At 43.0% G+C, this 26,700-nt stretch overlaps 1 protein-coding gene across 1 annotated transcript in view; it reads right to left on the bottom strand.

The window, feature by feature from the left end:
* The window catches only part of CCDC92 (coiled-coil domain containing 92), a 29,498-nt gene extending 8,066 nt beyond the window's left edge, over nt 1-21,432 (bottom strand). Inside the window, exon 1 of the mRNA XM_075012715.1 lies at nt 21,347-21,432. The gene's annotated coding sequence lies outside the window, so the exon portion shown is untranslated. The remainder of the gene's footprint in view (nt 1-21,346) is intronic.
* Nucleotides 21,433-26,700: the final 5,268 nt, after the last annotated feature.

Here is a 26,700-nt window from a genome sequence, read left to right as displayed (position 1 = left end):
CATCGACTCTGGAGTGCGTCAAGGGTGCATCCTGTCTCCGTTCTTGTTCCTTCTGGCAGTGGACTTCATCTTGAGAAAGGCGATGAGTGACGCACATCTAGGTATCTCATGGCAAGATCAGCGTCGACTCACGGATCTGGACTTTGCAGATGATATTGCACTGCTAGCAGAAACAAGTGAATGCTTGCAAGGCACGACAACAAATTTGGAAGCAGAAGTCGGCAAAATTGGGTTGAGGATAAACAGTGATAAAACAAAGTTGATGCGGGTTGGGAACACTCAGACAAACACACCACTAGTGGTCGGACGCCATCCCATAGAAGTAGTACAGCGGTTCACCTATCTTGGCAGCACTCTGTCTAATGACGGAGGTGTCGAGGCAGATGTTAACTGCATATTCGGTAAGGCGTCAGTAGTGTTTTAAAGACTGCACCCAATTTGGTCTGCACCAACCATCGACAGTGCAACAAAAGTTCAACTGTATAACACCATCATCATGCCAGTCGCCATTTACGCTAGCGAAACGTGGAAAATAACGTCAAGAGTAGCAAGCAAGCTCAATGTATTCCACCAGCGTTGCTTACGAAAGATCCTGGGTGTCACCTACCGCGATCGTGTTACCAATGAGGAGATACTACAAAGATGCGGGTCACGGGCACTGCAGGATATCGTGACAGAGCGCAGAGTGAGGTTTACTGGACACATTCTGCGTCTGCCAGATCAACTGCACCCAAAGACTGCAATGAGATGGATACCGGCAGAGGGAAGAAGGAAGAGAGGCAGGCCACTCAAGACCTGGCACACCACATTTAAGGAAGACTTATTAAACATTGGTATATCATGGGAGGAGGCGGAATTATTTGTAGCCGACCGAAATCGCTGACGAGCACTTGTTGCCCAATGTGCTCAGATGCACAGGCAGACCTAAGTCTAACCAGTTTACCAGATTATTTAATATTCCAGAAAAAAAGCTGTAATGTCAATAACGCTGGTCTCAAAGCCAACCAGGAAGTGTGGGTATCCAGCTGGTGCACTTAATTGACACACTTTGATTTTGTAGGAACTTCTATAGGTAGAGAGAGAGAGAGTCCCTGTAGCACCTTAAAGACTAACAATTTAACAGGTAATAAGCTTTTGTGGGTAAGATGCACTTCATCAGATTTGGGGCAAAATATATATATAGCTGGGTGAGAAGGAGCAGAGAGCCACCTGTTAATAGGACCTGTGGAATGTGTAAGTAGTAAATTAAGTGGGTTGGGTGCCATTTCCTGCAGAAATTCCCCACCTTTGATATTTACAGGAATGGCACCCATTCCATATAATGACAGGTGACTCCCTGCCATCTTTCTTCTGCCCTTCTTCCGCCATTTTTAGTCTTTACGGTGCTACAGGATATTTTCTGGGGGGAGGGAAGTTACGCCTCTGAGACTTTATATGAGAAGATGCTTGTGATTTTTGTTTTTAAGAAGCTCTAACACTGCCATTGTTTGCAATAGGTCTGTGAAATTCTGCAGGAAGAAAGCCCTCATGTTAGGAAGTGCCATTTGTTAGTTCCAGGAAGTTGCTGAGGTTTGATAAAGTTATAAGCACGCGAAAACCACTAGTTCCCTTCTCTTGCTTCCATGGCTCAGCAAAATTTTGTCACCACACTAAACTAATAATTTTTAATCATAAAGCAACAGCCTGTCTTGGAAATATGTGGCACTTCTGCAGCAGCTGATGCGTGAGAGCATGAACCAGGCTTTTCCCATGCTGGCATGTGCGCTTTTGGGGCCCATCCCCTTCTGGGGGCACCACAAGGGTCAGGAACTCCCTCAAATTCCCAAAATGGCCCAGATCTCTCTTCACCCTAGCCACTCCTGAGCATTCCCTGTATCTAGCATATGGCTCCAGTAACCCCTAACCCTGTTGGGACAAAAGGCATCTACTGCCAGCTGTTGTAGTTAGCTCTGTAGCTGCTCAAGTGGCAAAAGTCTGTGCTGCAGAGAATGAGGGACAACACAGTTTTTAACGACAGAATTTGTTTAAATTCTTAATTTTCAAATAGGACACAAGTACATAAAAAAGACTGTTAAGAGTATGCAAATGAGGTGGCGAATTCAAATACTCTAGAGTCAGTCCCTTGGGTACATATTGTACCCTAGGGACTGACAGTGAAAAACCCATTACAATCAACATACTACACTGACTACAGCAAGCCTCTATGCAACACGCTTTCTAAGAAACTGAGGAACCACTTGATCAAAATCCTTTACAATAAGGATGATCAAAAATGAACTCTCTGAACTTGCAATTATCATCAACAAATGGGATCCATGCAAGACCCCACAGTATGAGGCTTTACCAGTGCCAGACAAGAAATTTATAAAACACGCTTCCACCTTCTACACAAAGGAAAAGAGAATAAATTTACTCTTGAGTCAGAATGTGCCAGATTTCGGGATGCCCATGTAATCTTGTTCCTTCTTCTTCCTTGTGCTGTGTACACTACAATACAGTATTTACTGACCTGACTTCTTCCTCAGGACCCTAACTCATACAGGGATTAGGATGGACAAACAAGTTTGGAGTGGCAGGGGGGGAATGAAGGTCACACAGGAAATCTTAAACGCATGAAATTAAAAACAAAGCATTTGTAGGTATGCAATGACTTTTTTACAAACGTCTTAAAGTGAGAACATTAACAGCATATTCAGCTAAAGAAACTGAAAAATGTTTCTAAAAATACATACACAACTTTCAGTCTTCTACCCCCCTCACTCCAAAGTGAGGAAATAGAGCTTTTTGGAGCTCCTGAATCTAGCTGATGGTTTAAAAAAATGGGTCTAGCTCATCTTTAGCAGAAATGAAATATATATAGTTTTCAAGAGTCAGCTGGAGGCTGCTATTCCCAAGGAAACAAGAATTGCCTTGTTAAAAATTGGCTAGGGACTTTTGGGGAATCAGTTTCCATGGAAGTGGTAGCATGGAGCTTTCAGCTGATTTGCAATAAACAAGATCATGAATTAGAATGGCTGTTTTTCAAAATGAATTCTAAATTAACACTGCTAGTTCAGTCTTTGCTAGGTTGGGTGAGTAACCTTGCCAGGACTGGGCTGACAAGTTACAAAGCTAGTTAGGAGGGAAGTAAATCACAATAGTTATTAATAAGACACAACAGCAAATAAAGTTACAGCCTCATGGCACCCTGGAGAAAGACTATAGGGCTGAACTAGTAACAAATAAGCTCTGGTTGGGTAGGCTGGTGTAACCTTGATTTCAGTAAAATGGGATTGGCTGTTCAGCACAGCCATAGCTGCTTTGCAAGTGAGGGAGAAGCTTTGCTGAGATTCACTGCTGCTACCACAACAGTATTTTGTCAGAGCCCACAGAGACAGATTTCCTTTTAAATTGACTTTTCAGCTATATTAGTGACCTCGGGGCACCATTAATTTTAAGCACTGTCAATAGTCCTGTTGCATTACCTTTCAGAACGATGTAGCCAAGATCAGCCAGATAAAAGCTTTACAGCATCATCTAATTCTTAAGTGCTCATTGTATTCTCATTGACTGAATGCAATAGCAGAATGAAACCTGCATTAGAGACTGTGCTCCAAACATCCTGCATTAAGAGACCATGCTCCAACCATGGCAGGATTTTCTCATATGGTTACAGTGCTTTAAAATGCTTTAAAAATGCAGTGGCAGATGGGAACTCAAACAGCATTTTTGCTACTATCAGCAACAGATTTATTTGATAAATTTCAGTGTGTAAAAAGAAACGTGAAAGAGCTGTCTATAAGCAGATCCAGAAACTTTTCCTATCACGAATAGCTTTGTGTCCATAGGTTAAAGGGAGGTGAAATTTTAAGGAAAAAATTAGGTCTTAAAGACACAAAGATGTAACAGAAAAGAGCATCAGAATAAATAAATTTTCTAAATAAATATGTATGTCAAAAACCAAAACAACCCAGCTGGCTGTCTTCAGCACCTAGTACTACTCCACATCAGGAGTTTTTTTTCACCTAGGTCTCTTAGGTCTTAAGGATCACATTGGGATTAAAGTCGCTGAAGGAAAAATTAAAACAGACTAGTTTTATGAGACTAGCAGGAAAACATGACACCAGAAATTGACAATATGGATTTGTACAAGAGTTAATGAGGAAAAATCGATGGACTTTCATACAAGAGTTTCTGAGTTAGCAGCCCCCTCAGGTATGCAGTTTTCTTGTTCCATGAGTATGTGGGTATCCTCCAATTCCACTATTAGCCTGCCCAGCCAAAACAAATGAAAACAACCCCATGTAGTCTCTGTAAAAGAAAGCACTCATTTTCTTGGAAATGGGGGGAAATATCACATCCTACCAATAAGAAGGAACTTCATATCTTTGGAAGACAGTCATGTAACAGCTACCTTCCTTTTTGAATTCTAGACTTCTGCAATGCAAAAAATATCACTATATCCTAATCCAGATGATTTTTCCCAGAGCAGCAGTTCTCAAACTATGGGTCAGGACTCCAAAGTGAGTTGCAACTCCATTTTAATGCAATCACCAGGGCTAGCTTAGACTTCCTGGGACCCAGGGCTGAACCTTGAGCCCAATGCCAAGGGCCAAAGAAAAAGCCTCAGGACTTCAGCCCTTGGTGCCCCCACCCCCCACAGCCAAAGTAGTGGGGCTCAGGCTTTGGCCTTCCCACCCTGTGCAGTGGGACTCAGGTGGGCTCAGGCTTCAGTCCCCACTCCTGGGATCATGTCATTTGTTGTGCGAAGCAGGTCACAGTGCAATGAACTTTGAGAACCCCATCAAAGAACAAGAGATAGAGGGGGTGAAGAACTGGAAAAACACAGAGCACCGACAGCTGGATAGCTTCTCAGATGCTAGTCAATCAATCATTATTCATCTGGCTCCAACTCTGCAACATATTTCTGCAGGGCTTTTTTTCCTGCCAGAATGCTGTTCCGTGGTGTTCTGGCACATTTTCTCCCTGGGTGTGGTGAGGCACCACACCAGGAGCCACTCTTGACAGTTTGTGCAAGGCCGTGCTGTGCTGGAAGATACTCTGGGCAGCTCGCACATGGCCTGGCCCCGCCGCACTGGAAGCCATTCTGGGTGGGAGAGTGGAGGAGCCCCCAGCTGCTGTGTGAGGCAGGTGAGGGGCAGTTTGAGGCTGCTGGGGGGGGGGAGGCGGCTAAGAGTTAAGCCTGGCACTACGTTGGGGGTGTGGGGGGTTGGGAGGGGGCATTAAGGATGCAGGGGGTTGGGACTGTGGGGGGGAAGGGGGGTAAAGTGGCAGATGAGAGGTGCAGGGCACCCCAGGGGCTGCTGGCAGCGATGGGTGCCGGTGAGTGACTCACCCTGGGAGCAACAGGAAGGTGGCCTCGCGATTGCTGTCTGCGCCCTGCACCTGGGGAGCACCTGCGCCTAGCTGGGGGGTGGCTGTGCCCCCTTCGCACCCTGCAGCACTCTGACACCCCACAGCCCATGGCCACAGCTCCCTACCTGGCCCCAGCACTACCTGTCTCCAGCCCTCTGCCCAGTGTCCTCCACTATGTTCTCCCAGCCCATAACCCACCCTGTCCCCACCAAACCCATACCCTACCCTCAGCCCACAGCCTACCCTGTCCCGTCTGGTGCCCTATGCCCAGTTCTCCCTGTTCACAGCCCACCCTGCCCCGTGCCCTGCCCCCAGCTCCGCCACCCACTTCCTTGCCCCAGCCCCCCTCAGCGTACACAGCTGTTGCAGGGAGTTGCTGCTCAGGTGTCCTGTGGGGCTGGGGGCAGCAGCGACCAGGTGCAGTGTTGCGGGAGGTGTGGGGCAGAGATGTTAGTCTGAGGCTGTGGGTTTGTGCCCTGCTGTTTGCGGGGTGGGGATGTGCGTGTTGGCCTTCCTGGCTGTGCTGTGTGCGGCTGGGTTGGAGGAGTGTGCATTTTGTGTAAGGCTTGTGGGTATTTTGTGCATTGGGATTGTGTGTGTTTTGTGTCAGGCATTATGGCTATGCTGTGAGTTGGGGTTTTGCCCGCACCAGTTGGGTTGGGTTGTGCTCTCTCTCCATGTGTACGTCGCCTGGAGGCAGTTTGGGGTCACAGGGAGTGGGGGGGATTGAGTTTGCGCATCTTTTTTCCTACAAGAAAAGCACAGTGTTTTTGGTAACAGCTGTAAGTTAATGTATTATCCATTCAGTGGTACAGGAAAAGAGGAGTGGAACTCACTTACTTACTCACCTAGGGGGGAAAAACCACCAACATCACAAAGCAAGCCTTAAGCTGGAAACCACAAGGAAAAAGGAAAAGAGGGTACCCAAAAAACACCTGGAGTAGAGACCTAAAGGCAGACACTAAAAAGGTAGGACACACCTGGTCAGAACTGGAAAATATCCCTGGCAAGTGATCATCAATGGCCTATGCTTCAAGATGTAGGAGTGGAAGAGGATCGCTACAGGAAACTCTTTCATATCTGGCAGCACTGGGACCAGGAGATTGCTGGATATGAAAACATTTCAGATAACAGAGAAGGATCCCTTGTCCCTGGAGCACTGTCTCTGCCCACGCTGTTTTGTGTTCCCTGCCAAGGCTCAGCAGCTCAGACCCTGGCCCATGCTGCTGTGTGGGGAGGTGGGGGATGGACTGGCCCCCTCATGCACTCGCCACTGTCCTGCTGCACTTCCTTCTTAAGGGGAAAAAACATCAAAGGCTTGGGGTGGGAAGGAAGCCCTTTGCCACCTGCAAGCAGCACAGCCACCTGGAAGAGGAAACTGAGACGCCGGGATAGCACCTGGTGGGAGTCCTGATTATCTGAGAGTACCGGTTGATTGAATACCTGTTGAAAGAGAGTTTACTCTACTACTACTACCACTGAGAAAAGAATAAATAAATCTTCACTTAAACTGTCAAGTGGGAAGCCAATTAAATAAAAAATAGAAATTATTTTCCTGGATTGACTGCAAATTGTTTTGTACTACTAGGCAGACAGTAACTGAACGGGAAGCAAACTTTATGAAGTGGATTGTTATGGAGGTTCTGAAGATTCTGAAACAGATGTTCCAAAGCACAAACAAGAACAGATAAGTAACAGAGAGGAAGCTGTGCTAGTCTACACACTATCAAAACAAAAAGCAGTCAAGTAGCACTTTAAAGACTAGCAAAATAGTTTATTAGGTGAGCTTTCGTGGGACAGACCCACTTCTTCAGACCATCGCCAGACCAGAACAGACTCAATATTTAAGGCACAGAGAACCAAAAACAGGAAGCAAGGAGGACAAATCAGAAAAAGATATTCAAGGTGAGCAAATCAGAGAGTGGAGGAGGGGGGAAGGTCAAGAATTATATTGAGCCAAGTATGCAGACAAGTCTCTATAGTGACTCAAAGTTCCCATCACGATTTAAACCATGTGTTAATGTGCCAAATTTGAATATAAAAGCCAGATCGGCTGCTTCCCTTTCCAGACCGGTGTGATAATTCTTCAGTAACACACATACCTTTAGGTCATTGTGTTACTGAAGAATTATCACACCGTTCTGGAAAGGGAAGCAGCCGAGCTGGCTTTCATATTCAAATTCGGCACATTAACACATGGTTTAAATCGTGATGGGAACTTTCTGAGTCACTATAGGGGCTTGTCTGCATACTTGGCTCAATCTAATTCTTGACCTCCTCCCCCCTCCACTCGCTGATTTGCTCACCTTGATTATCTTTTTCTGATTTGTCCTCCTTGCTTACTGTTTTTGGTTCTCCGTGCCTTAAATATTGAGTCTGTTCTGGTCTGGCTATGGTCTGAAGAAGTGGGTCTGTCCCAAGAAAGCTCACCTAATAAACTATTTCGCTAGTCTTTAAAGTGCTATTTGACTGCTTTTTGTTAAGAACAGATAAATATGAATAAACCTGACCATGTAACAGGCTGGACCTCTATTTCTGATTCATTTAGACTGTGTCTGGCTAAGTTTTTCAGGGCAAGGTGTTCATGAACTAGGAATATATGAAACATTTCCCACACACTTTGGCTGGGTCTATACGTGCCCCTTCCTTTTGAAAGGGGCATGTTAATGAGCAGGTTCAAAAGATGCTAATGAGGTGCTGCAATGAATATGCAGCGCCTTATTAGCATAATGGCGGCTATGGCAATTCGAACATGCGGCTTTTCGAATCGCGCGCCGCCTGTGGAGACGAGACCTTCTGAAAGGACCCCCCCACGCCAGCCCCAGTTTTCAAAAGCTCTTCTTCTGATCACAGATAGGAAGAAGGGCTTTCGAAAACTGGTGGGGTCCTTTCGGAAGGTCCCGTCTCCACAGGCGGCATGCGATTCGAAAAGCCACACTTTCGAATCGCCACGGCTGCCATTATGCTAATGAGGTGCTACATATTCATTGCAGCACCACATTAGCATCTTTTGAACCTGCTCATTAACATGCCCCTTTCGAAAGGAAGGGGCACGTGTAGACCCAGCCTTCCTGAAAAGTACCACAAGCACGGATTTAAGTGGGAATAGACGGTAAAGGCCCTAACACCTCACAAGAGTACAGACTGAAGAAAGCCTAAGAAAAGAATGACAGACAGATACCTTAGCTTTTCCTGGCGTGCCTGGTATATACAAAGCACACTGGGTTCAGAAACAACCAACATTTCTTTCTGGTGCCTTTGAATCAGCTTTTTCTTTATGCTGCATACATAGCTTGCTCTTTACACTTCAGCTCTTTGTCCTTGTTCAATAGGGTCTTGTTCTTTGCTTTGCCAGAAACTGTTTGTGATCTTGGAATTATTTACTGCACTAAAGCTATTATTGAACAGGATAATGCTGCCATTAATGTTTTTAATCAGGAATTCCCCCTTAGTCAATAGAAATGAACTGAACAACTGTCTCCTACTGAGAGTATTGTGACTAATGCATAAAGACTGATTTTTCACTATTATTCTGCTTTTGATCAGGCATGTGCCAAAGAACTACAAATGATATTGAAAAAGACTAGGTTATCTTAATGAGATTAGGTGCTGCACGTTAGGAGATTGCCGACCAGATTCTGAGAGTTCAGTGCAGCTACTCTAATTTTACACAGGTGTAACTGAGCGCAAAACTTGACCTCCATGACAACGTCTTTTGGAGTCTGGAGCAAAAGCCAGTCCTAAAAAAATGCCAGAGCTTGGTCCTCCCTTATGTGTGAGTTCACTTGGGAGGATGTTTCAAGGTCTGATGAAGGCAGTGAGACAGCTAAGCACACATGTACACACAGCTGTATTCAGTTTTTCTGGGTGAAAAATGTACTTTTGAAAATAAGTTTTTTTGCATAAACAATTTGATACAACTTTTATGTTTCACCTCTCCTGGAGCACAAGAGAGATATTTCTTTGTTTTCACAAGAACTCAATAGGAATCACTCAGCTTGGCTGGTAGAATTTTAAAATTCATAATCTGCTTTTGAGTGGGTCCTATGCTTTATGCCTCATCTTTACACATGTTGAGATTTATGGGCAAACAGAGAACTAGACTGATGCACAATTAAAAGCAGTAGCAGTATCCTAAAACACATGTCACCCATGAGAATTTTTTTCAGGAAGAAGTGTGCTTTCGAAGGGGGGAAGGGGGGTGGCTTTGGCATCCAGAAATGGCTGCTCCTGAAGCCAGATCATGCGTGAATATGCAAATGAGGCATGAGCTATTTAAATCCATGCCTCGTTTGCATTTCCGATCAGCTGCATTTGCATGCCCCCATTGAAAGGGAGGGGCCATATAAATGTAACATTATTGCTGTTCTGCCAGTTCTTTTATCTAAACAAACATACAGTGTTCCACTCTACACCCATGAGATTTTACACAAAGATGGCGGGATCAATGGAGACCAAAGGAAAACATATGTAAGTATAATAAATGCAGGAACAAACCTGCTCATAAAGATTTATGGAAATCGAGACTCAGATTTTTTTTTCTTGAGACAGAGGAACAGATAGAATTAAATCAATTATTGTTCCTTCAGTTGCCTAAATGCAACCTGCAAGTAGATCTGTTTATGTAACAATCAATTCAAGACTTCACTTACCTTCCAGCATAAAGTCTTACATGTAAAAATCAGGGTGGGTTGACCTAAATCACCAAAAAAACCCCCACTAATTTAAATAAAGTTACCAAAAAAGCTATGCCTGACTGTGCTTAGAGTATACTTAATTTTGGACTAAGTCCCATTTGACTTATTGACACTTCTGTTTTTTGAGGAAACAGGTATACAATGGAGTTCCCTTGGAAAAGCAGAGTTGTGGCTCACGTAAAATAGAGAATAGGCTTACAGTATCACAGTTACGGTCTTCTGGCCATGATGTTCCAAAATCAGGGGCATGTATTGTTCAGTACAAAATAAAAAAAATGACACTGGTTGCAATTGACTATGTTACATTGCAGGGTTTTTTAGAAATACATTATTTCTGAAATGAGCATTCCACTGCAAGAGCATTTTGAAATTGAGCATTCCCACTACAGAGCCCAGTTCTGAAAAAAGAGCAATGATGGGATGCCTCCATGGAGGAGAATTAAGTCATAATTACCTTTGGTTAGTACACAGAGTCAATTTTGAAATTCAAAGCAGGGCTTTTCTAAAGTAATTCTTTTTGGTGGAATTATTATTTTGAGTTACATACCCTGTTATTTCAGAACAAGTTTTGTAGTGTGGACGAAAGGTTTCCCCCCCCCCCCCCAGAAATAAAAGGGTTTTCCACAAAACACAGTGTAGACAAGCCCTAATTGGCAACTCTACATTTCTCTTACTGTAACTTTCTCTATTGTATACTTGAGTGATAGATGCTAAACGTAGTCAACTAATTAAACAAGCCATAAGGATCAGCTAAACTAAGCTTTTTTCCTCCCTCCCCCACTTCTCCTTGCAACATCCAACACAAGCAGCTTGGGAATTTACTTGTCAAATCACAGTTACACTAAAAAGACAGAGAGAGAACAGTACACTGCAAAGTGCATTATTTAAATCACTAACCCGTTGATCCACTCAGCCATATGCACATCTTCATCCACATGATTTTCTCCCAAAAAGCAGTTTTCCTTATGATGTTTCATTCTTGCATCTAGGCCCTGCATCTCCTCCTTGCTCGGATTACACTTGACACATTTTCTTTTACCCAAGAAATTAATTTCTTCAAAATATTCCTAGACAGGGTCTCTCGTATGCCCAGAAGCCATGACAGCTTTTCTATGGCAAAAGTGTGGGGCAATACAGGACGCTCTGTATGTGCATACTACCTTTTCCTTTCCAGTCCATTCCATTTTTCTTTCTATGCTGTCCCATCCCTTCCTATATATTGCCTCTCTGTCTTTAAGACAATGTCTTAACTAACTCCTCTGCAGTGATCAGCCAAGATCCATCACCATATAAGCACAGAACAAAAACAATTCTTTTCAGTTTTGTGTCTTTCTTTGCACGTTACTTTTCACTCTGCTGAGACACAGAAATTTAAAGCCCAGAACTTTCAATAAGCAAGAGCTAATAGTTATGCTGGGCAGAATAAAGTTATTAATTTTTGAGACTGTAAATACATGTGTAGCATGTTTGTGAAGAGATTAACTTATTTTTAACTTATAACTTATTTTCAAATGAGAAATCCAGTATTTTATTGATATTTAAAAAAATAAAAATCTGATTAAAAGAAAAATAATTTGTTAAAATCATCAGTTTGTATCCATCTATTTCTTCTATCCACCCCCAAGAAGTGAATATTTCAACACGGCTCTGTGTGGGTGACACAGTGTTATCTGTCAAAATGAACTACAATGCGTTATGCAAGGTGAAATTTTGATAGAAGTCAAAAGCAGACATATTCAGCAGCTCTTAGAGGGCAAATTCCGCTCTCCTATGGCATACTGGGGGGGGGGGGGGGGGGGAGGGAACAAAAAAACTTCTTGGTAGGTCTGTCTATGGATTATTTTTTCTCAGAAAAAAAGGATTCTTAAACCAAAAAGAGTAAAATAAACAGAACTGAAAGATTTGACAGAAGTAGGATGGATAAACATTCATGTTAAGCAACTAACATTTTTAAAGCCCAGTCTTGCACAAATGACAAGCAGGGCTGAAAGAAGGGCCCCTTCTGATCTGAAGTGTTTGGATGTAGTTCAAAATATTTGAGGCAGCCAGAAGCCTTTTCTGGCTGGTTCTCAGGCTCCTGTGGACAAGCTGGAATGCTTTCATATAAGACTCACATAATAAGATAAGAGTAGAAAGACTGTGGTTTAGAATGCAGGAGGGAGAGCATATTAAGACAGTACTGAAATAAAGCTAGCTAGCCATTTTATAAGGTTTTATTTTTTACTCGGAGGGAGGGGGAAGAAATCAGTTAAACAAAAATGTCATCTCTTCCAGATGATACCCACTCCATCTATCTCCAATCACCTGAGTGCCTTCCAGATCTGCATTCAGAACTTGTGCTGGAATACACTATTTATGCAGCCAGGCAACTAACATCCTCTCAGCTTATGTCTACATTAGAACCCCCCTTTCGAAAGGGGGATGCTAATGAGATACTTCAGTATATGCTAATGAGGCACTCTAATGAATATGCAGTGCCTCATTGGCATAATGGCGGCTGCAGCACTTCAAAAATGCCGCTTTCTATCGTGCATGGCTCTTCTACACGAAGTTCTTTACGAAAGGACCCGCACACTTCAAAATCCCCCTATTCCTATAAACAAATATCTATAAGGGCATTTCAAAGTGTGCAGGGTCCTTTTGAAAAAGACCCTGTGTAGACGAGCCATGCATGATCGAAAGTGGCACTTTCGAAGTGCTGTTGGTATTATGCTAATGAGGCACTGCATATTCATTCCAACACCTAATTAGCATATACTGAAGTGTCTCATTAGCATCCCTCTTTCGAAAGGGGGATGTTAGTGTAGACATAGCAAGAGAGATATAAATGTGGTAGTACAGGGGTCAGCAACTTTTCTGAATCGAAGAGCCGAAATTTGACCTTTTGACCTCAATGCACAGTGAGCATGCTGGTGATACTTTTAAAAGTCATTAATAGTCCTATTTTCTACAGTTCCATTAAAAAATAATGATGCAGGCCTTTACCATTTAGGTGGTATTTGGTAGCATTAGCTGGTCTTTTGTTAATCCACAGGCGGCATGACTTTGAGCAAGCTCCTGGCTATGTGAGGGAGGAGGGATGGGGTGGAGCTCCTGCCTCAGTGCTGATGAATATCGGCTGCATGCCACTCTTGGCAGTTGTGCTGGGGGTTGCTGACCCTTTTACTAGTATATCAAAACAAGGGAGTTACTTATCAAGTGTAGCACCAATTCAGTTAGGATGGATGTTGATCATACCCAGCAGCCAATGGGAAGGCTTGAATAACAAGGGGGGGGACTGCCTGTCAGTGAGATAACCACTCTAAATCCTTATTCAGTCCTAATTTGATTGAGTCAAATTTGCAAATGAAACGCAGATCTGCTGCTTCTTTTTGTAGTCTGGTTTTCAAGGTGTTTTTTTTTTGTTTTTTTTTTTTGTTTTTTTTTAAAAGAAGGATGGCTACTTTTAAATCCATTACTGAATGTTCAAGGAAGTTAAAATGATTTACGCCTAACTTTCATGACATCTAATTTGTGTCCATTTATCCTTTGATGCACAGGCTGTCCAGTTTGGCAATATACATGCCAGAGGGACACTGCTGGCATATATCACATGCCGCTAATTTCCACTTCAATGCATCTGACAAAGTGGGCTTAACCACAAAAGCTTATGCCCAATTATATCTTAGTCTTTAAGATGTCACAGAACTGCTTGATTTTTTTGTAGATACAGACGAACATGGCTACCCCCTCAAATATACAAAGTCTTCCTAAACTGCCAGCTCTTCCCCAATGATTCATGTATCACTGCCCTCACATTTTTCTAAGCCTTTTTTACATGTCAAACATAATTATAGCCTTCAAAAAGGAAAGAAAATTAACATGCATTTTCCTCCCCTCACAATGAGACTGTACTCCTATGTATAAGTTAAGAAATAATTTCTAATGTTTCTTCTGGTTATTTTACAAGGTGATTTTCTTGTTTTCCAGAAAGACATACGTATCCTCACCAGAATTGTAGCAGCAAGATCAATTAAATGAGACCTGGCAGTGAATGTTTAAAATTACTAGATGCTCAGGAACAAAATGAGCCACCTTGTACCCTTTACAGATGTCTCACTGACTTCCTGTAAATTTGACACAATCTACTTTAAAAATATTGGCAGGAATGTTTCAAACACATTATACAACCCCTCACAGATGCCACAATTAAATTACAACCAACTCATGCAAAGCTCCTATTATGTCAGAGACATACTTTCACATATACGTAAAAAGATCACTAGCACTGGAATGAATCTCAGATGGTATCAGACATCATCATTACGGGCAAATGATTCTGTACAATAACAGGAAGGCCACAGCTAGGTCACAGCCTGTCTACACAGGTATTTATACCATAACCATTACTACACGATCCCAATGCCTTGCACAGGTCTGGCAGAAAAGGAAGTTTACTTCAGCAATAAAACCCTGAAGTTTTTATTTCAAAGCATTCAAAAGAGACCCATTTTGGAGGAAACCATCAGTGATCATTTTGATCAAAAAGACTAAAATAAATTTCATAAGGCATGAAAACTTTTACAATTTTTCATAAGAAACTGAGAATAATCACTGACCAAAAATTGTTGTATTTCAACCCGCTTTATGCATAAATTTGAGTTCTCTCTTCCTTTTGCCAATAGCAGGGCCCTTCCTTGAGAGCATCACTTCATTTCTCTCTCCTCTGTTTTGAGAGGAAACAGATTTTTTTTTTTATTTCATGGACTTTCTATCAGGGCTAAGGGAAAGCCACAGCAAAAAAGGTGGGCTCTGCCTTCTGCTCTGAATGTAGTTAGGTTTGTGGACAGTGACGCAGTATTACAACTAGCTACCATATATTATTCTCACGGTAGGCAACAATTCCAGAGCCACTGAAAAAGAAAGAAAAGTTCCATCTTCTTCTAGGGAGATAAACTGCTGTAATATCAATTAATAAATGTAACAGAACTTGCACTGTAAATAGTCTCAGAGGGGTAACCATGTTAGTCTGTAGCTTCATAGATAGTAAGTAGTCCTGCAGCACCTTAGGTTATGTCTACACAGCAGCATTATTCTGAAATAAGCTATTCCGTAAGAGATTTTCTGGAAAGCCTCATTTCAAAATATTGCAGCTACATAAAAAAATGCATTTCAAAATAGCACTCACCTATTTCAAACCAGAGCGTCTACACACAATAGAGCCTATTCTGAAATAGAGCCATTGGACGCACTATGGCTTATTATGAAACAAGCTTTATTACCTGTGTATACAGCCCCTATTTCGAAATACTTATTTCACAACTGGTAAACCTCATTGTATGAGGAATAGTGCCTATTTCGAAATAAGACACCCATGATTTCAAAACAGCAGTTGCTTTGGGTAGATGCTGCAAACTTATTTTGAAACCGTGGCCGTTATTTTGAAATAACTTTGCTGTGTAGACATACGCTTAGGGTGTATCTACATGAGCCCCCTCCTTTCGGAAGAGGCATGTTAATGAGGGAGTTTGAAAGATGCTAATGAGGCACTGCCATGAATATGCAGTACCTCCTTAGCATAATGGCAGCTGCAGTGAGTCGAAAGTGCCGCTTTCAAACCGCACGCTGACCACGTAGCCGGGGGCCTTTTGAAACAACCCCCCAGTCTCTGAAAGCCTCTTCTTCCCAATACAAATGGGAAGAAGGGGTTTTTGAAGTCCGGGGGTTGATCTGAAAGGCCCCCAGCTACATGGGCAGCACACAATTCGAAAACGTCATTTTTGAATCGCCACAGCTGCCATTATGCTAATGAGGTGCTGCATATTCATGGCAGTGCCTCATTAGCATCTTTCAAACTCCCTCATTGACACGCCCCTTCCAAAAGGATGGGGCTCATGGAGACACAGCCTTAGAGACTAACAAGAAGAGGTGTGTCTTACCCAGGAAAGTTCATGACCCAATAAATGTGTGAATCTTTAAGGTGCTACAGGACTGCTTGTTATTTGTAACAGAACTTGTAATCAGCTACAGGCAAATGCTGGTGCTTGAAATATCTTTATGTTATTTTAAAGGAAGAGTTTATATTGATGGTATTGTAGAATCCCAAGAGAGATCCAGGGAAAAGGATTTGCCATTGTTTTTTGGAAAACCCTGATTCTATACTTGAGTTTTCAAGTTTAAAGTTTCATCAACAGTAGTTGTTTGAATTTAATTTCCATGGTTTTATGTTTAGTTTTTACATGAAAAGGACTCCCTCCCCATACGTGAATAATCTGGAAGTATTTGCCTATTCAATCTAATTATAAGCCCAATGCCCTTGCCCATTTTATCTGCACAGTGATCAACAGTTTACTCTAAGGCTATGTCTACACAGCACCGCTATTTTTAAATAATCCATTCCAGAATAGCTATTCTGAAATAACACAGCTACACATAAGAATGCATTTCAAAATAGCACCCAGCAATTTCAAAAAAGCATGTCAGGACACATAGTCTTTTTCAAAACAGTGCCATTGGACACCATTATGGATTATTTGGAAATAGCGCTATTCTGTCCCCTAAGAGTGCCTATTTAGAAATATTTATTTGTTATTTATTTTTTATAAAATATTTATATATTTAATTTATTTCAAAATAGCATGTGCATAGTGTATATGCTCACAAAGTTATTTTGAAATAATGGCTGTTATTTTGCAATAACTTTGCTGTGTAGACATAGCCTCAGCAGCAATGCATGTATCTCAAAATATATCTAGTATGTATGTAAAACATATCCGGGCAAAACAAGCCGGATTCTTGCAGCTCCACTAAGACAACTGTCCTTTCAGGAGAATTCATTTATAACATAGGCATCTGCGCATCCAAATCAGAACACAACTGACTACATTTCCATAAGTACATTCAGTGGCTTCACTTTGATAACTTATAGGTGGTGAGCCCTCTAATGTACTTAATGGAAATTTTAGTTTTATGAATGAAAAATTTCATTACTTGCACATCTACCTGCTGTTATTCTGCTTCCTAAATGAACACTCCATTGTTTTAGAATAATGACTTAGAACTAAAATCATGTTCAAATCACTTACTCAGCTCAAAATAAAATTTTTAAGACCAAAGGGCCATAGGACAAACAATGTTTGTATTATTTGAAAAAATGCAATTAAGGAATATCATATGAAGCTAATGCTTTGAGGGGGTGTTCTGTTTTTACAGAAGAATAAACACAAACACTCCCAGATGTCTTCTTAATACTATACTCAATTATTGTATAATCCTAAATTATGCAGACGAGAGATATAATAAAGGACAGATGATTTGAACCAAACCTTCAAAAGTGACTGGAAACAACATATTCTGTTTTTAACTATTTTGGGCTCATACTCTGGCTCCCCTCTGAAATGGAGTTTGCTTTCCAAATAATTAAGGCACGAAGAGAAAGTGCTACCTTTGTAGAATTTCAAGTATGCACAAAAATTTTATTTAATAGATTTTCATAGGAAAACTGTCCTCAATGTCTGCAAGCAGCTGATAAAGAGTTTTGAAGAGAAAACATATGTACACAGGATTTTTGAAAAACGGTTAACATGAAAACAGTTTATAGAATGTCTGTCATAGTTCTGAGTGCAATATGCTTTATTGTAAAGGCCCACATTGTCAACAGTGTTGTAAATATTGTGCATCTTCAGCATCAGCTGTACCAGAGAATGGATGCTGTTCATGGGTTAGATCTACTACTGTAGAAATAGTGCTGTATTTACCTGCAAGTGAGATATCTGTTGTCTGAAGGAGAAATAAACAACAAGAAAGAAAAAGTTATGCAGTTTATGTTAAATATTTGACTCCTTTTGTTCACTAAGAATGTTTAATAAAAGATCAGTGCTGGTGGACTAATCTTTGGGAGCCCCTCTCGGTGCTCTAATATTAATCTTCTAGCATGTGAACAGCGTGATTCGGACTGCAGTAAAATCAACGAGAATTGCATAACTGAATTAACTGAACGGAAGTTTGTCCCAAAATATAAGAGGAGAAACATATTTCCAATATTTTCTGATATTGTTGCTTTATCAACATATTAACATGAAGGAGAGAAGTGTGTTTGAGTACCAAGTGTTCAACCTATATTCAGTGCTGTCATACTCTAGTCAGCTGACTTCTCCAACTACCTGAAACAACACTGACATCTCTTTGGCAAGGTTATTTCTTCAGGCAATAGCCACGAAGATTCTGAGAAATACACAAAGAGCTATGGGTACTGTGGTACATCTTCTTGCAGACAGAGAAATGGTTTAAATATTGCCTAATACTTGTAACAGAACTCGTATTCAGCTACAAGTTTATTAGAGGGGCAAACATTAACCCTTGCAAAGGGAAACAAAAAAATCCAAAAGCACGGCAATGTTCACTAAATTATCTTTCTCATTCAAACAAAAATATTAAAATGGCACTAAAACAAGAATGGGCTAGGGAATGTCCAAGAAAATTTATTTTGTCATATCAGACATGCAAAAAAGTCAACAAGTTCTAGTTTTAGATGGTTATAATAAGATTTCTTCTACAAACAATAGATAGCTATCCAGTTTAACTCCTTCCATGCTCCTGGGCTTCATCATCCAGTACAACTATGTCAAGTGGCATGCCAAGAGCTGCTGGAAAACTAGTTTACTGTAAAAATATTTAGTATTTAACTTATACAATTATTTTATTGTAAAACATTTTTGTTCCTTGAAGCAGAATCTATAAAAGGTGTGCATGGGTGTGTTTTTATCTGTGAATAGAAAAAGGGTGTTGCTGTGAAACAAATGCATAGTTTTACTGTGCACTACAGTAAACAGACATGAACAAGCCTGCATAAAGAGACAGATCTCAAATGAGAATCACTTAGTACAACTATCTTACCCACCCTCTATTTTCCTCTTTTGAGGTCTTCCTTATTTTCAGATCAACCCCTTTTAGCATCAAGAACAGATGGAAAACACAGAAAGACTGCAGAACAAGAAAGCTACAGACACTGTCCTCTGGCCAGTACAAACCTAAATATTCCCATAGAGCATCCAATATCACAATTAAGTCTTTTGGATTACCGATGTTACAATATCACAGCACACTTCCAAAATTGCTACTACAGGTAATAGTTACCAATAAACTTTTTGTTAGCCAGTGGCACAAAAAGGTTTCAAAATATTTTAAAATCAATAATTCAGAAATATGAAAGATCAAAGTTATACAGAGCATGGTAAAATAAACAAGACTAGTTGGCTTCGAAAAATTAATCATTTATTATATTTTATTATTAAAAATAATGAGATGATACAGCTACAGACCTCAAGCAGAAAGATTCTTTTCTATTTGTCCACTTCCATGCAAAGTATACTCTAGAGAGCATGATGCTATAAAAACAATCCCTAGATACCATTTTATATTTGTTTTTAAATATTCCTTAGACTAAGTATTCTTAGAAGACACAACAGGCTAAGTATAATATTAAGAGCAAACCTTGCAAGCTAGTTTACTCCACCCACAAGCCTAATCCTTCCACTATACTGGGTACAATCTTCAAAAGTACATTATTTATAGAAAAAACACCCAACGAGAGTTTTCCTTCTGCCCACTGATGACACAAGCCCACTAATGACTCCTCCAAATGAACAGAGTAATTCACGAGAGGCTTTTAAATTTTAATAATAAGCCACACTGAAAAGTTTTTAAATTTTACAAGTTATGCCAAAGAAATATTCAATTGTATAATTTAAAAACTGCTGTTAAAAAGGAGAAACATTTTAAATTTTGAAATTAAATTTATGAAATGTAAATAATTTTTAAATGTACTATTTCAGTTTTTAACTCTGTTATTAAGAACCTTGACTGCAGTATTTAGCTTGGCTGTTACAGTTTTCCCTGCAACAATACTTTTAACATATATTATGCAGGAAACTCAGAAACAGGCTACTACAGTTCTGCACCAATTTGTCCAATTATTATTCATGTTACATAGTCTTTTAGGCACATGACTTCTTGAATCATGACCTCCCCAGCTATGAATTGAAAATTCAATGAAACAACAAAATATCACCAAAATTGCAACATACTTCAAGAGTTTAATATGCATCATAACAGATAACATAAATGGGATTTAATGCAAAGATTTATTTGTCTGTCATTTCATTAACTGCTCCAGTTTATCAATAATTTAAAAGAGTCTAATGAACTTGGGAATAGATATATATTTATGATTACATACATGTACATCTATATCAAACTAAAAAAAAATCATAATTCTCTCTGACTAGTTCACAGTTATGCTACTATAGCACCCTAAAGTATTACATTTACAAGCAAACAAGCAGTATGTAAGTTGGGACTCCACCACACTGATACTGGTATGAAATGATTTTTTAAAATATTGATAATCCCTACTATATAAATCGTGACAAAGGCACATTTTAGCTTAAATGTTTACACATGTAAACAAAGTCTCTGGGATATTTCTTATGCACCTGCAATGCAGTTCAGAACCCTACGATCCCAGACTGCAACATCCCCATGTCCTTCTATCTTATCATCCCTACCTCAGCTTTTGACAGTTTAATACAGTACATTCAAAAAGCATATTATAATACGTTATGGTGCCATACACACATGCAAGCGATCTCCCACTCCCTTTGGCCCACCTTGGTTCTTAGGTTTGGAGATAGTCACCTATCTGCTGCCTGTTTAGCAGACACTCCATTTCCAAATGCAGGGTTTGCCCTCCTCCCTACTATTTCCACAAACGACAGACTGCTTAATGAAATAATAATCTCCTTGGCTTGAATAAAGATCCCACCCTCCCCTCCCCAGATACAGCCCTTCCATCTTTTCTTTCTTTAGCCACCCTCTACATTCACTGCAACGCAACAGGAGAATCATGTCACTTCCCTAACGCTCAAAGGCAACACTGTCCTTCATGTTCTTTCATTAGGTGCTCAGAAGCGGAGTGGGGTAATGAGACACCCCCGCCCCACCTGTCAGTGCCTGCTGTGGGGGGAACGGCCAGACCCCCCGCCCCCACCTGTGCGTGTCGGGGGGGAATGGAGCCGAGAAACCCCCGCCCCCACCTGTCCGTGTCGGGGGGATGGGCACGCCAGACAGCCCCGCCCCCACCTGTCTGTGGCAGGGGGACACACACCAGAAACATCGTCCCCCGGCCGTGTCGGGGGGGGGGCACGACAGACACCCCCGCCCCAACCTGTCTGTATCGGGGGACGGCGCCAGACACCCCCCCACCCCTCAGAGTCGGCCCCTCCGTGCGCAGCGCCACGACCCGCGCGCAGACTTACCGGCTGCGGGTCGCCTCCCCGGGCCGGGCGGGGTACTGGCGGGGGCTACGCCAAAGCCGGGCGGCCAGACTGCTCCCCCGGGAGGGGGCAGGGCGGGAGTGAGGGGGGGCGGCGCAGGCGCAGAGACCAGGTGCGGCTGCAGCGACAGCAGTTCCGTTGCCATAGCAACAAGGTCACCGCGCTCATCCGCTGCTGCGGCTGCCCGCTGACCCGGCGCGCCCCCGAGCGCGCGCGCGCGCGAGCTGGGCGCCCTCCTCCCCCCGGCAAGCGTGCACGCACCTGAGAGGATGCGGTTGCACGTGCCCCGCGGCGCGCCCCTCAATGTGTGCATGTGCGTGAGTGCTATGGGTACTGGTGAGCGTGTGCCAGGGCAACCAGCTGTCCCGCTTGTATAGACACTCCCAAGAGCAGGATCTGAATCTTAGCTAGGCACCATTTACTCCCACCCTGTCCTGATTGTCACACTTCCTCTGGGTCACCCTGGTGTGTGTGTGCAGAGCTGTGCCTGACAATGGTGCAGAGATGTGCCATATCTGAGTGTGTGCAAACAGCAAATGCCTCTGGTGGTCCTATGCATGTGTGTGATGCTGCGCCTTTGTGCAGATATATCCAGCTATGAATCAGTGGGAGCCAGAGGTGGGCTGGGTGAGCTGTGGCCCACCCATTTAGGACCCAGTCCTACCCCCCTGCAGTCCTGGCTCTGCTCCCGCTAGGGCACAGGGCAAACCCTGGAGCATGGACACTGCTGGCAGCACCAGGCAGATGGACAGTGGCAAGCCCTTGAACCCTGAACCTGTTCTGCCTGGCAATAGAGGGGCAGGCATAGTAGGGTTGTCCCAACCCCACTCCAGGAACCCCCTCTGTGGGCAGGTGGCAGGGATGCGAAAGGAGCTCATTAAACACAGCCTTTGGAGAGACTTTATAACCACGGCTAGATTTACAGGTATCCACACCCACTCCCAGTAGTTCATCCTCTGCAGGGGGTGGGCTCTGGAGAAGCAGCCCCATTGCCAACTGACCCTGGGATCATTATGCCATAGAAATAATCACACCTGCACACACTCTAGTCTCTTCCTTCTGTTCTAAAGAGTCTTGAGCCCATGCTCTGCAGCAGCAGTGCTTGGTGGGTGCAGTGGGGCAAGCACCCCAGCTCGCTCCAAGGACCCCTTCCCATCCTCCCCTCTCCAAGGCTGGTTGGTGGGAGGTGACTCACTCTCAATATCTCCTGCTCCCCTCCCCGGCTCCCATCATTGTCCATCCATGCGAAGCTGGGGCCCACCCATGCATCCCCTTCTGCCTGCTACAAATGGGCCTGTGCATACATGCACAAATGCAAATGTGTGATGAGCACAACTGTGCATTCATCTGGGTTCATGCAGTGAGTAGTGTGCCTGTCCTCATGTATTTTCAGCCCACATATTACTATACAAATAGGTGAACAGATATGTGTTTGCCACAGATGCACAAAAATTCAGACATAGCTTCATGCTGATATCTGTATATGCAGCAGAGCAAACAACCTAGTGTGCAGCACACATTGAGGAAACAGCGTAACTAAGCCCACTCCACCACCATCTGGCACCAGTCAAACAAGATACTGTACAATGTTATATAGTCCAGAATGTCTGGGAAGAAAAATAACATTGTTATGCAGAACTTCAAATTAAGGAGATCAGACTGAGGGTCTCATGAAACAAGTAGTAAATACAGAGCTGGAATTTTTAAAGTATATTGGGAACAAAAGAAATCCTAACAGTAGTACAGGTTGTACCTCCCTCCCGCAGCACCTTCAGGACCTCAGTGTCCTGAATGAGGGGATTTCCTTGAGAAGGGGAGGTCAGGCCCCCAGGCTTTCTGCAGGCAGGCCCCTAATCCTGCAGGGTTTCCCCATGGGACTGCAGGGCTGCTGATGGGGCTCTATGGCCCAGTCAGCTCCCTGCCACGGGGCTGTGGGTTTCCCCCAGCAGGGCTTCCTGAGGCTACAGGGCTACTGTCAGCGCTCCCCACTGCAGGTCTGCTTGGCTGCCCCAGCCAGGGTCCCCACAGCTGGGGGGCTGCCAGCAGGGCTCCCCCCACAGGGCTTCCCAAGGGCTCCCCCAGCCATGGCCAGGATCCGCAGAGCTGCCAGGGTGGGGGGCTCTTTGATCACACTTCTTTTCTCTTTTATCTCAGATCTTTTTGAGCAGCTTGCTCTAAACAGCATCACTGACACAGCAGGCTGGACTCAGCTTACGAATTGTTAGATGAATGGGCCAGAAAGCTGACTTCCGCAGCTCCTGCCAGAAGACAAATGTACTGATGTTTGAATCATCCTGCAGCAAAGACAGGAATGCTGTTAAATTCAAGGTTATACTCTAACAATATAGCACCAAGAAAAAAGGCAAAACCAGCTGTAGAGGTGAAAAAGGATATAGGGTCAATTGTGCATTTGTACTGAACTGTAAATTCATTATTGTCCAGGTAAGGGAGATCTCTTTGGAAGGAGAAAGGGAGGATTCAAGCACAGACATGTTCTGGGTAGGACTGGTTTAAAAATAACAAAGTTGTGTGTTAATGTTTGCCTTTTTCCATATTTTTATAACTTTTAACATTTGAATAGTTTCCACCTGCTGTGTAGCCCAGTGAAAAATGAAGGGAATAAAATTTTAAAAAGTGTTTGTGGGCTTTTTGTTGTTTTTCTCCATTTCCAACCTACTTTAAATTTAGGTATTATCTTCAGCAGCCCCTAGACAATAATGTCTGAACCAAAATATCCCCAATGAATTATTTTTAAGGTCTAGCATAGCCTCTCTATGCCTCAATTTTGCCATGTGCAAGGTGGCACTAAAACCTCACTCGGAGGGTGCTGAGAAGTTTCATAGAATCATAGAATTGGAAGGGACCTTAAGAGGTCATCTAGTCCAGCCCCCTGCCCCAAGCAGGATCAACCCCAACTAAGTCATCCTAGCCATGAGTATGTCAAGCTGGGACTTAAAAACCTCCAAGGATGGAGATTTCAACACCTCCCTAGGCAACGCATTCCAGTGTTTCACCACCTTCCTGGTGAAGTAGTTTTTCCTAATATCCAACCTACTCCTCTCCTTCTGTAACTTCAGACCATTGCTCCTTGTTCTGCTGTCTGTCTCCACTGAGAACAGTTTCTCTTCACACCTTTAAGAGCACCCCTTCAGAAAGCTGAAGGCTGCTATCAAATCACCCCTCACTTTTCTCTTTTGCAAATTAATGTAAGCCCAAATCCCTCAGCCTCTCCTCATAGGTCATGTGCTCCAGCCCCTTAATCATTTTCATTGCCCTCCACTGAACCCGCTCCAGCGAATCCACATCCTTTCTATACTGGGGGCCCCAAAACTGGACGCAATGCTCCAGCTGTGGCCTCACCAGTGCAGAATAGAGGAGAACAACAACCTCTCTATATCTGCTCGAAATGCTCCTCCTAATGAACCCTAATATGCCATTGGCCTTCTTGGCTATTAGAGCACATTGTTGACTCATATCCAGCCTTTCATCCACTATAATCCCTACGCCCCTTTCTGCTGTACTGCTGCTAAACCAGTCGGTCCCCAGCCTACAACAGTCCTTGGGATTCTTCCGTCCCAAGTGCCGGACTCTACACTTCTTGTTGAACCGCATCAGATTTATTTTGGCCCAATCCTCCAATTTATCCAGATCACTCCGGATCCTATCTCTACCTTCCAACATATCTACCTCTCCCCCTTGCTTGGTGTCATCCGCAAACTTGCTGAGGGTGCAATCCAGTCCCTCATCCAGGTCCTTAATTAAGATGTTAATTAATAAAGAACAAGGGGTCATCAAATGAAATTAATAGGCATCAAGTTTAAAACAAACCATAGGAAATATTTTTTCACACAATGCACAGTTAACCTGTGGAACTCCTTGCCAGAGAATGTTGTGAAGACCAAGACCATAGTGGAGTTTAAAAAAGATAAATTCATGGGGGATAGGTCCATCAACGGCTATATTCCAGAATGGGCATGAACGGTGTCCCTAGCATCTGTTTGCAAGAGGCTAGATGTGGGCAACAGGGAATCGATCACTTGATTATTACCTGTTCTGTTCATTCCCTCTGGGGCACCTGGCATTGTCCACTGTCGGAAGACAGGATACTGGGCTTGATAGACCTATGGTCTGGCCCAGTATGGCTTTTCTTATGTTGAACACCACCAGCCCCAGAACCGAGCCGTGGGGCACTCCACTTGAAACTGACCCCCATCCAGATATTGAGCCATTGACCACTACCAGCTGGACCTGACCGTCAAGCCAGCTTTCTATCCATTTTATATTCCATGTATCCAATCCATACTTCCTTAACTTATGGGCAAGAATGTTGTGGGAGACTATATCAAAAGCTTTACTGAAGTCAAGGTATATCACATCCACTGACTTCCCCATGTCTGCAGAACCTCATCATAGAAGCTAATCAGATTGGTCAAGCAGGACTTGTTGACTACTTTTGATCACTTTCCCCTCTTCCAGTCTCCACGAGTCTTCAAAGATAATGGCCAAAAGCCTCAATGCCTACAGAATTTTTCAAGCGCTACGTAACATGAGTACGAAGCATTATTATTTACAGCCAGCTAAATTATCTTGGCACATAGAGATGGACTCCTGGCAACTCACAACACAAAATGTCAGGGGTGTTCAGCATCTCACCCTTAATCTGGATCCTGTCTGTAACATTGAAATGAACAATATTCAGATCCAGGTCAGAATGCTGAGGTATGAGTGCAGGGGAACCACCGTAAAATCTTGGGGCATAATTCATTCCATGGAAACTGTAAATGCAAAAAGGATGCCTTGGGTTACAGCCCTTCACCTTCTTTGCTGTCTGAGTGTGGCAGTTAACCAAGCAGTGATGTGTTATGGATGTGCTCTGTCTGTGATGATGTTTGCAGTCGAGAGTCTTTTTACATCTTTCCAAGTTTGTCTCCAAATGATTTGCTCAAGGTTACACATCAGTCTGAGCAAAATTGGGAACATGGATAGAATCTACCGCTTCCCAGTCCAAGACCAGCATTCCTGAATTGCTTGTTTTGTGGTCTTATGGTTGAGGTCTATGGATCTAGCAATACCTCTCATAGGCTACGTCTACACGTGCAGCCAACATCGAAATAGTCTATTTCGATGAATAACGTCTACACGTCCTCCAGGGCCAGCAACGTCGATGTTCAACTTCGACGTTGCTCAGCCCAACATCGAAATAGGCGCAGCGAGGGAACGTCTACACGTCAAAGTAGCACACATCGAAATAGGGATGCCAGGCACAGCTGCAGACAGGGTCACAGGGCGGACTCAACAGCCAGCCGCTCCCTTAAAGGGCCCCTCCCAGACACAGT

The sequence above is a fragment of the Carettochelys insculpta genome, chromosome 18 (assembly GCF_033958435.1).
Source record: "Carettochelys insculpta isolate YL-2023 chromosome 18, ASM3395843v1, whole genome shotgun sequence".
NCBI lineage: Eukaryota > Metazoa > Chordata > Testudines > Carettochelyidae > Carettochelys > Carettochelys insculpta.
Note: the sequence above shows the minus strand (reverse complement) of the source record. Positions and strands in the feature narration are given on the sequence as shown.